Raw genomic sequence first — 12,946 nt, forward strand, 5'->3', positions numbered from 1 at the left:
TATTATTAAGTACAAGAATACATTTGCAGGCCAGACATGGTGGTTTATGTCTGTAATCCCTGCACTTTGGGAAGCCAAGGCAGGTGGATCATCTGAGGTCAGGAGACGAGATCAGCGTGGCAAATATGATGAAATCCCATCTCTACCAGAAATACAAAAGTCAGCCAGGAATGGTGGTGGACACCTGCAATCCCAGCTACACAGGAGGCTAAGGCAGTACAGTTTCTTGATCCCAGGTGGCAGAGGTTGCAGTGAGCTGAGATCACAATACTTCAGTGCAGACTGGGTGACAGAGGGAGACTCTGTCAGGAAAAAAAAAAAAAAAAAAAAAAAAAAAGAGAGAGAGAGAGAGAGATAATACATTTGTATACTTCTTGAATTTCGTAATGTACTAATTGAGCAGCGATACACTCACTGGACGTTTAAGATTTTATATACATTTTATGGCAATAGAGGCATTTCTGCTGTTTAGTAAAAATGTATTCTACTTTGAATAGAACATAACTGGAAAGTGGTTTTATTACCAAGCTTTGTTTGAAATAGCAAATATGTTTAAGAATTATTTCCCATGCCTATGTCCTGAATGGTACTACCTAGATTTTCTTCTGGGGTTTTTATGGTATTAGGTCTAACATTTAAGTCTCTAATCCATCTTGAATTAATCTTCGTATAAGGGGTAAGGAAAGGATCCAGTTTCAGCTTTCTACTTATGGCTAGCCAATTTTCCCAGCACCATTTATTAAATAGGGAATCCTTTCCCCATTTCTTGTTTCTCTCAGGTTTGTCAAAGATCAGATGGCTGTAGATGTGTGGTATTATTTCTGAGGACTCTGTTCTGTTCCATTGGTCTATATCTCTGTTTTGGTACCAGTACCATGCTGTTTTGGTTACTGTAGCCTTGTAGTATAGTTTGAAGTCAGGTAGCGTGACACCTCCAGCTTTGTCCTTTTGACTTAGGATTGTCTTGGCAATGCGGGCTCTTTTTTGGTTCCATATGAACTTTAAAGCAGTTTTTTCCAATTCTGTGAAGAAACTCATTGGTAGCTTGATGGGGATGGCATTGAATCTATAGATAACCTTGGGGAGTATGGCCATTTTCACGATATTGATTCTTCCTATCCATGAGCATGGTATGTTCTTCCATTTGTTTGTGTCCTCTTTGATTTCACTGAGCAGTGGTTTGTAGTTCTCCTTGAAGAGGTCTTGACATCCCTTGTAAGCTGGATTCCTAGGTATTTTATTCTCTTTGAAGCAATTGTGAATGGAAGTTCATTCCTGATTTGGCTCTCTGCTTGTCTGTTACTGGTGTATAAGAATGCTTGTGATTTTTGCACATTAATTTTGTATCCTGAGACTTTGCTGAAGTTGCTTATCAGCTTAAGGAGATTTTGGGCTGAGACGATGGGACTTCACGTCTAAAACACCAAAAGCAACGGCAGCAAAAGCAAAAATTGACAAATGGGATCTAATTAAACTAAAGAGCTTTTGCACGGCAAAAGAAACTACCATCAGAGTGAACAGGCAACCTACAGTATGGGAGAAAATTTTTGCAACCTACTCATCTGACAAAGGGCTAATATCCAGAATCTACAAAGAACTCAAACAAATATACGAGAAAAAAACAAACAACCCCATCAAAAAGTGGGGAAAGGATATGAACAGACATTTCTCAAAAGAAGATATTCATACAGCCAACAGACACATGAAAAAATGCTCATCATCGCTCGCCATCAGAGAAATGCAAATCAAAACCACAATGAGATACCATCTCACACCAGTTAGAATGGCAATCATTCAGAAGTCAGGAAACAACAGGTGTTGGAGAGGATGTGGAGAAATAGGAACACTTTTACACTGTTGGTGGGATTGTAAACTAGTTCAACCATTATGGAAAACAGTATGGCAATTCCTCAAGGATCTAGAACTAGATGTATCATATGACCCAGCCATCCCACTACTGGGTATATACCCAAAGGATTATAAATTATTCTACTACAAAGACACATGCACACGTATGTTTATTGCGGCACTATTCACAATAGCAAAGACTTGGAATCAACCCAAATGTCCATCTGTGACAGACTGGATTAAGAAAATGTGGCACATATACACCATGGAATACTATGCAGCCATAAAAAAGGATGAGTTTGCGTCCTTTGTAGGGACATGGATGCAGCTGGAAACCATCATTCTTAGCAAACTATCACAAGAAGAGACAACCAAACACCGCATGTTCTCACTCATAGGTGGGAACTGAACAATGAGATCACTTGGACTCGGGAAGGGGAACATCACGCACTGGGGCCTATTATGGGGACGGGGGAGGAGAGAGGGATTGCACTGGGGAGTTATACATGATATAAATGGTGAATTGATGGGTGCTGACGAGTTGATGGGTGCAGCACACCAACATGGCATAAGTATACATATGTAACAAACCTGCACGTTATGCACATGCACCCTAGAACTTAAAGTATAATAAAAAAAATAAAAAAATAAAATAAAATAAAATAAAGAAAAAAAAAAAAAAGAATTATTTCCATAGCATCAGATATAACCAGGTGGCATTAAGAACTGAAGTTGACCATGGGGACACTACTTATAAAGCCTCTTGGAAAAAACAGCCTGGTAATTGGTTACAGAGTTCATAACCTACAAGATGAGAAAGGTCACTTCTAGGCAAACTCTGGAACCTCACGATATTTGAAGACTTTGAGAGGAGTGGAATTCAACCAAATCTACAGATTCTGACAGTGAAGTCTGGTGGCAAGTTCCTGGCTTGGCTTCTAGTCCTGAGGCTTCAAAAAACATAATCTGAGACTAGTCTCAGTTACTCCAGTGGCTGAGATGGGAGGACCGCTTGAGCCCAGGAGGTTGAGGCTGCAATGAGTCAGACACTCTTTCTAATTTAAAAAGGAATAATGAATACATGAAGAAATAAATAAATAAAGCCCTTTGTGGTCAACGACCACTCTTACTGCATTTAGATAAATAATGACAAAACTGGTAAGACCAGACTTATTTTGTGAATAAGAGACAAGTGAAGTAACTGTAAGAGTCAACAGAATTGTGTTTCAATGGAAAACTATGGAACATCCACATGAGATATCTTACAAATTTTATTAGTCTACATTTCAATTCTTGTTTTATTCAATATATTGCTACAGCTCTCCAAACTCAAACTTCAACATTGTGTCCCCCTTTCATGATTTAGCAACACTGAAAACTAAAACTGCCCAATTGTCCGCAAACCTTATAATCTAAAGCTGGATGATTCAGTACCAACATTTTAAAAAATCATCTTCATGCCATTAATACCTGATGACAACACTAAAAACAGCAAACCAGGGAATTCGTTCAATCATCACTGCTATCCTCACTCCACCATCTAAAATATATTTTAAACTCAACACAGAGAAATGTCAATTGGATGCCCTCTGGAAGGGGAACAGGGCCTTTGATTTACAAGTGATCAGGTCAGAAAGACAGCACCCTCAAAAATGTTGTTAGTGCCCTCCTAAAGAAACCCAAGGGTTCCCAATCCCCTTCTACGATGTGTAGTCTCAGCAAGACGGCTGTTTAAAATCTGGGAAGTGGACCTTCACCCAAACAATGTACTTGCTGATGACTTCATCTAGGGCTTCTCAGGCTCTGGCTTTACAGGAAATGTTTGCTATAAAGCACCAAGTCCAGGTATTTTCTCGTGGCAATCCTAGTGACCAAAGATGATAAAATGTATTCTATTATTCATTAAAAAGCATAATTTTCCTATGAATATTAAGGAATAGGGCTTTAGCTCTTGTTATATAAAGGCTTTTCACCGTTTACTCTAACTTGCTGAAACACAGTCCCTATTCCAAGGTTGATAAATTGTATCTTACATTGTATCTTACGGATTATACCTCTGTTTCCCATGCCTTTAAATTATTATGAGAGAATGCCTCATGGAGATAATTTGGGTTAAACATGCCCAGGATCAGAGTATCATAGACACTTCATCTTTTCATTTGTTTGTTTGTTTTAACAGGGTCTCACTTTATCACCCAGGTGAAAATGCAACGGAGAAAACAGACTCACTGCAGCCTAGCCCTCATGGCCACAAGTGATCCTCCCTCCTCAGTTTGAAAGAATGGGACTGCACTGATGCAATACCCCATCCAGTAATTGTTTGTCTATTCTATAGGGACAAGATTTCTCCATGTTGCCAAGGTTTGTCTCAGACTCCTGAGCCAAAGAGATATGCCTGCCTCAGCCTCTGAAAATGCTGGGATTAAAGACCTGAACCATCACACCTTGACAGACACTATTTCTTATGATGCCGCTGTGAAGATAGACAAGACTAGGGAGTTTTATCTTTTCATTTCATCCTCACAGTCCTCCATTATAGGTGAAGGAAAACATAACTTCATAACATAAATAACTTACTTGAAAATCAAAGTTGGTAACTTCTCCTTTAAAATTATTTGCAGCTTTTCCCTTTAAACACTGATGATCTTGTTAACATATTCTCATGAAAATGCTTCCTCCTTGCAGATTACTCCATTAATTGTAAGAATTATGGACTACAAAAAATAGAACTTCATATATTCCATTTCTGTAAGTCTTATGTTCAAGGAAAGTTAATTGGTTTACTTATTTGGTTCCTATTCTTTATATTTTTATCATCAGATAATTTATTAAATCTTTAAGCCATCCCCCATAAGAAATTTTATGCTGTTGTTTTATACACTAAACTTTCCAAAAAGCATAATGTTTAAAGCATTCCTATTCATATCTTCAATGATATCTGATAGGCTCAGCGTGATGGCTCATGCTTGTAATCTGAGCACCTTGAGAGGCAGAAGAGGGTGGATCAGGATTTTTAGAGAAGCCTGGCCAACATAGTGAAATATTGTCTGCACTAAAAATACAAAATTTTAGCAAGCTGTGGTGGCACACACCTTTAATGCCAGTTACTCGGGATGCTGAGAAAGGAGACTAGCTTGAACCCAGAGGGTAGAGGTTGCAGTGGGTCAAGATCCAGTCACTGCACCATGGCTTAGGTGCTAAAGCTAGACTATCTTAAAAAAAAAAAAAACTGATAAATTCTCAACCCTCCTAGATTATTCCTATTTGTAAAAATATATTGCGAAAACATTGCTTAGAGCATCCATTGCCAAATATTTGAAGACAATATTAATGTACCTCCCAAAACTAAACACTCATTTTTCACTGTGTAAACTAGGACCATTTTATTTCATTAAGCTATGTTCTTAAGAAACTTAGGTGGTTCACTTTTTATTTCGGTGCAAAATGTGTTTTCATTACCATTGTCCTGCTTCAGTCACAGAATGCTTCAAGAAGAATGTTGTGGATGTCTCAAACTCCAGTATCAACCATATCTAATTGTTTCCTTTGACCTTTACTATTCCTCTAAAGGTTACACGTTTTAGGGTGAGGCAGACAGTTTTGTAGTCTTTCTGAAGACTTCTGAAACCTGACTTCTTGATTCGACCAGCTTGGTCCCTAGAAGTGAAGGTTGCCACCTTGCAAGGGAGCCACCTTGCAAGATGACAAGTGAACCACATTTCCCAGCTGAGACTGGTATTTTTTTTTAATACAGCCTAATTAGGAAACTTGTGCAGCTTCCAAGGGAGACTTCACATTTGCCTACTTTTGTATCTACTTATGTGCAAAGCAACAAAGGCAATTTTCTACAAGCAACACAATTTACTCTCCTATTGAATTTGCTTTTGAGCACGTGTAGCAACAAAATCAGGCATTTTGCATTCCATGTATAAATGTATTCTGATAATTGTACTACAGACACTACACCTAAACAGATAGTTTTCAATTAGCATTAAAGATTATGAAATTACTTTGAAAAAATTTCTTTTCATCTGAATACCTCAAAAAATTCATGGAGGAAGTTAGTATCTACCTCTCCACACAAAACTAACTTATTTCTTGTGGTGGTACTCAGGTAATAATGCAGAAACAACATTTTTATTGTCAATATGCAAGCAAGGTTTAATATGCAAGAACTATTATTTTAAATATCTGCTTCAGTCTCCTTTTTCCGACTGGATTTCCCCAACACATTTTCTAGAAGCCCCGTTATTTGAGCTACTATATGTTTCACGAGGATCATGGCGCACCCTATCCACTGAAGGTGGACACGTTCGTTCCTTTCTGCCACCATGCTCACGACCACTGGAATAGAAATCACCACAGCTCCTTGAGTAACTCTCCCGACTTCTGTCATATATATCTTGTGTATTGTTATAATAACAATTTGTTATTCGTTTTGTGTTTTCATTCCCTGATGTACCACTATCCCCTAGTTCACACGGGGACTTCATTAGACTCTGATGGGTAGCTTCTTTTATTGTCTTAGATTGAGAATAGTAATGGCTAATATCCCATGTTGTACTTTGGTAGAGGCTGAGAGGAAATTCTCCACCATAAATGGCACTGTGCTATTGGTTAGAGGCATATTGAAACTTTTTAATAACAATGTGATGGTGACTGCTTCCATCAAAAGTCATTCGAGGACCTGGTGCAGGTGCTGCACCATGACAGGTCCCTGCAGGGTTGATAAAATAATAGAACTTACGTTGAACTACATTTAAACATTTTTACTGGTATCACTAAACCATAAATCAGTTAAAGCACTATTCAGAAATGTCTGCTTTCCTCTGCCTCTGTTGACAGGATATGAATTGGGACTGCAATAGTCAAAATGTTTTATTTAAAAGAAGTATAAGAGTAGTATTTTGATGCTTAAGAAAGTTTATTCTAAAATAAAGGTTGAGTCACATTTTCTGTAACTCAATTGAAGTTCTCATTTTCATATAGATTCCTATGCTTTATACTGTTAACTTTTCCAAATATTTAAACATGTTATTTTTTTCCTTTGTAATTTTCCTTAAAATTTTATTAAAACAATGATCTGGTCTATTAAATGTAATTCTATAATTTACAAATCCATATCTGGACTCTTACTGTAACTCTGATATGCATCTCTGTAAGAACTTCCATGGGGATGTCCTGAATGATCACTATATTTAAAAAAAATAAAAACTTTGTTAGTGTCGAAATGAACAATTTAAGATATATATTGGACAACATCAGAATATGTTACAGTACCTGTATCCTCTAGAGGAATGTTCACCAAAGTGAGAAACATCGTAATCATGCCATGCATACTCTTAATACGGTGGAGTATAATCCCCAGTGTCTCAGGAACTTCGACAATTTCTGCTTGCATTAGTTAAAGCAACAAATTTTAAATGATCAACTTCCAGTATCCAGAACATAACCTGTTTACAACTAAAAAATAAATAAATAAGTAAAGGGCCAGACATCTAAACAGACATTTCTCCAAATACAACATATGCAAATATCCAAAAAGCACATGGAACTGATGCTCATAATTAGGGATTCAGAAAATGCATTTGTAAACCAAAATGTGATATCATCCTTCGCACATAGTAGAATGCCTATGAATTGTAAAAAGCTAGAAATACAGAGTCTTTGAGAAGACGTAGGTAAACTGGAACTGTGAAACAGTGCTTGTTGGAATGGAAAATGATGCAGCTACTATGGAGACGTGGTGGGTCCTCAAGAAAACAAACATAATTATCATACGATCAAGCAACTCCACACATATATACTCAGAATTGAGTAAGTGTACTCCAACTAATATTTGTGCCTAGAGATACTGCGGTGGAAACAACCCAAACAAAATAATGGGTTAACAGCTTGTGTAAGGAGTGAAGTGCTATGATGTAAATAAACCTTCAGGGTATCCGGCAGAAGGAAAAGAGACAGACAGAATGTACAGTTTGAGCCAATTATGAGGAAATACCAAAAACAGGTAAGTTCATAAACAGAACACAGATTGGTGTTTCCTAATGGCTGTGGGAAGGGGGAAAATGAAAAGGATAGCTTAACTGGTAGTGGAATTGTAGTTTGGAGTGATCAAAAATGTTTTTTACCAAATAGAGGTCATTGTTGCACAACACAGAATGTATTAAATGCCACTTAGTTGTTAACCCCCAAATGTTTAACTTTGTTATGTGAATTTCATCACCACAACAAAATCAACTATTTTTTCAATTTTCCTTTACCTATCCTTAGCTGCGTAAGTATCATCTCTTGGTGACATACTGTCGTTTCTGCAGGGAGAGAATGGCTCTCTACGTAAAGGACCTGCGTAGCTCTCTCTTCCACGTGACATGCGACCTTTAATTTAACATGATTACATATTATGTAAAGTACAGAGAATTTGAAAAACTATCATTTCTTCTCTAAAATAACTTCAGAAATTATTTCTCCCACGACGCTCTTTCTCTTCCCCTGACTTACCAGACATTCATGACACCTTCATTATAGCTTACAGCTTTGTATAATCTCTTGGCTCCTGCAAGCCCAGTTCTTCTTAAACACAGCTGAAGCTAAACATTAATTCTCAGGTAAAAGTGCATTCTTAACTGTTAGTAACTACTGAGTTATTATTTTCCTTTTCATGTGAATTATTGATGACTATCAATGACACAGGGAAAACATGTAAAACTATCAAAATTTACACTGATTTTAAAGTTTACATGTATCATCCTATCTCACCTAAATAAACTAAATTTATCCATCTTGTTCAGTCCATCTCACACACACAAGCACTGTAACCTGTGAACTACCGAATGTGAAATTTATACATAAAAGTTCTCCTTTACCTCTAAGTATTTGGTTCTATTTTAAATGAGGACAAATTGAAATATGCTACTCAAGCTTTTCTAATGACAGCTAAGATTTATTTTATATGGAATAAAAAATACTGGTAAAGAAGTCATTACATTATTGTGCCTCATTCAAAATAGAATAGTTTTTTTCCTTTAATATACTCTTCAAGTGCTATTTCTTACAGGTCAGTCTTTTCACCTGTGATGTGTTCACTGGCTAATCTTTTAGTGGAAATCTGCTAGCTCATGTATTGTGAAGTCAATTTCTATCTAACTTCACCAATCCTCTAATATGAAACGGAAAATTGAAAATGGAAGGTTTCCATTTCCTCCATATCATGATGCAGGCCTTGGTAAGAATTTTAACTTGTTGTGCTTCAACTTCTTTGCTGAAAACTGTGACTTTTTGTCTTGCTTTCTTCTGTCCAGTCTGAATTCTTACGCTTCTCCTTCTCAAGATTATTAGTTCTATTCAATCTTACTGCTCACCTCATGTGGCTTAGTTCTAAATTCTCTCCTCAAATAATTTCAACTCCGGCACTAAAGAACTTGTGTTCAGGTTTAAACATCCCTGCACAATCTTAATGATAAATATACAGCTCCCTTTATTTCACAACACTGCGTTTCTGTGATATCCACTTAACTGAAAAATATTGGACTCCTTCCTGTCTACATTTCAAGTCTTACTTTTCTTATAAATAGTATTTAAGTCCAGTGACTGCTTTTCTCCTAAATCTTCTTGTAGTATCATCACATAACCAGTAAGAATGCCTTGCCCATAAGCATTACCAAGGTCACAGAAACTGGGTGGCCAGGCACAGTGGCTCACATTGCTATCCAGTGTGGAAGGCTGAGGCAGGCAGACTGCTTGAGCCCGGGGCGTTAATGTCAACTTTGACATTAGTTACATGTAGTGAGGTCCTGTTTCTACAAAAATATGGAAAGAAAAACTGGATAGGTGTTGTGGTGCATGCCACTTGTCATGGCAACTCAGGAGGCAGAAAGAGTAGAACTGCATGAGCTCAGAAATTTGAGGCTGTAGTGAGCCTTCGTCTCACCAATGCAGTCTGACCTGGTGAGAGCAAGATTCCAACCTGACAAAGAACCCGAGTATGCAATTTTTGTCATGGAACACCAGGGGTCAAATACAAAAGGACCCAGGATATGGAAGGATTCATTAGATTAAGAAGCTTCCCATCAAAGAATACTGTCAGGACCTTTAAGAAAAATTAAGAGGAATTCTGTAGCTAACAAAGCATTAAATGGAATGTTTCCCTCACTGTAATTACTTCTTCTATGTGCAATTAGAAGGTCAAGTATTTCTTCACAAAATTTGAAATTCACCTAGTGAGATGAAAACTACAATAAAAGCTATCAATCAATAAATATGTCCATGTATGTGTCAATTCTAATATGTTTCTCAATCTTAAAGTTAAGCATTCAGGTAAAATAGCTCACTTTCAGTCATTTCAGCATTTACTTTGGCCTCGCATCCCAGTATTGCTTGTTTGTTTGCTTTGTTGTTGTTGTTTTCAGAGACAGAGTCTCGCTCTGTCACCCAAGCTGGAGTGCAGTGGCGCAATCTCAGCTCACTGCAAGTTCTGCCTCCCGGGTTCGTGCCATTTGAAAACTATCTGTTTAGATATAATGCCTGTAACTCAGTATTTTAGGATTGATTTTGAGGTGAAGCCAGCTGGACTTCTGGGTCAGATGGGGACTCAGAGAACTTTTCCATCTTGCGAGAGGATTGTACTGGCTGGGTGTGGAAACTCACACCTGTAATCTCAGGACTTCGGGAAGCCGATGTGGGTGGATCACGAGGTCAGGAGATCGAAACCAGTGAAACCCCATCTCTACTACTGGTTCATGCCAGTCACAATTCATATCCTGTCAACAGAGGCAGAGGAAAGCAGACATTGCTGAATAGTGCCTTAACTGACTCATGGTTTAGTGATACCAGTAAAACTGTTTAAACGTAGTTCAACATAAGTTCTGTTATTTTATCAACATTGCAGGGACCTCTCATGGTGCAGCACCTACACTAGGTCCTCGAATGACTTTCGGTGGAAGCAGTCACCATTATTATAACAATACACAAGATATATATGACAGAAGTCAGGAGAGTTACTCAAGGAACTGTGGTGATTTCTATTCCAGTGGTCGCGAGCATGGTGGCAGAATAGCCAATAGCTCAAATAACAGGGCTTCTAGAAAATGTGTTGGGGAAATGCAATCGGAAAAAGAGACTGAAGCAGATATTTAAAATAATAGCTCTTGCATTTACACTTGCATTTATATGGCAAAAAGAAGAAGATGGCTTAAGCATGTTGGTTCAAATGGCATTCTGCTATCTTCAAATGTTTAGTAATACTACAAAGACCTAGTAATACTGCTAATTGAAAAACAGAGTAGGATATTATTCACTAGGGACCCTTACCTTTCCATTCATTTCTGTGGCAGCATTCTTAGCATCTGCAGGGTTCTCTAAAGTAATAAATGTGAAGCCTCTGCACTTGTTTATTCGACCTTTCTTCCAAGCAACTAAAATATATGAAAACACTTTACATTTCTATAACAGACTCACCATAGTATTAAATACCTAAGAGTTACATGAAATAAAAAATTGCATTTCACTCAGTTACTGTGATTCCTAGTACTAGGTCACCCACATAATCTGCCTATTTTATTACATTTTGTTCGCTAGCTGCACAAATAATTTACTTTTGCTCATTTTCCTTTCACAATAGTAGGTGACCCTTACCACTGAAATGTCACCTGCAGGCCATGGAAATTTTTCGAATATCAAATGGAAACTTCAAAACAGCAGTTTAAAACAAAAACAAAACAAAAAATCACTTTGAATTTATGTACTCAAGCAAATATATTGAGTATATGTTTCCTTGGGTAAAAAGTATACACAAAATATATGAAAACATATGTCGGGTGTCAAGAGTTACCTTCCGACAAGGGACCATGTTTCCCAAATATTACCTTAAGCTTCTTTTCATTGGTTTCTCTACTTAGACCACAAATGAACAGCTCGCCAGGCTGATTCCCTTCTAACATTTTGCTGTAAATTGTAAAAAATTATCTTCATTTAGATAACAATAAGGAAGCCAAAAAGATAAAATTTTATTACATACTGTGTTGAAAACTCAAGTGAAATACGCTTACAGAGGCTGGCACCTTTTCAGTATTTCTTACTTGAAATATGAAAAACGTGTAACATACAGAGCAAAAGCGGCACTGTCTTCATGGACAAATGCTGCATTTCACTGCATACCTCACAAAAAACTTGCTTGTAAAACTTAGATAACAAAAGCTATTGTGATTTTTTAAAGTTGCAATACTCAGGAAGCCCCCATTTAAATACTTTTAATTTGAAAACTATACATTTAGGAGGTACAATGTGATTTTCTTTGTTCGTTTTCATTTTTTTTTTTTTTCCTAGAGACTTCAATTTCCCTTAGCCAAAGTGCACTGCTCACTGAAGTGTCCCTCTACCCAGTCTCAAGTGATCATGCCACGTCTCAGCTTCCCAAGTAGCTGGGAGTACAGACGCTTGCTACCTTAGCTGGGCGTGTGTGTGTGTGTGTGTGTGTGTGTGTGTGTGTGTGTTTTAATAGACACAGGTTTCCCCATGTTGCCAAAGCTGGTTTTAAGCTCCTGGGCTCAAGCGATCTGTGGACACGAGGCTATGAAATTGATGGGATTTTCAAGGGTGAAACACTATGCCATGTCTGATGTTTTGATAAATGATTGAATTCGCCTAATTAAAGTAACTTTGCTTTCTTGGGGGAGGATATCATTTTAAATATTTTACAAACTTTAAGTGATTTGAAATATACACCACCATCTTCCTCCCCAGTGTGTCCCAACTTACAAGCCTTCCCCCAGGACCCCACCCCTTGTCTGGGGAGAAATTCATCTTCCATTAACAAGTCGTTGGTGACCAAAGGCCAAACAGATAAAAGGAAACTCATTAGTTTACACAGGATGGTTCTCCCTAACTCCTGATCTCAAGGCATCCTCACACCATCACCTCCCAGAATGCCAGGATTACAAGAGTAAATCAGCATGCCAGATTTTAAAAAAACTTAAGCACGAGATTATTTTGTTTCTGTTTTAGACTATTACCATTTATCTCGATTACACTCACTTATTCCGTTTAAATTATTTACGATACCAGAGATACAGGAAACATGTTTCAAATATTGTCATAAAAG

The sequence above is a fragment of the Rhinopithecus roxellana genome, chromosome 22 (assembly GCF_007565055.1).
Source record: "Rhinopithecus roxellana isolate Shanxi Qingling chromosome 22, ASM756505v1, whole genome shotgun sequence".
Lineage (NCBI taxonomy): Eukaryota > Metazoa > Chordata > Mammalia > Primates > Cercopithecidae > Rhinopithecus > Rhinopithecus roxellana.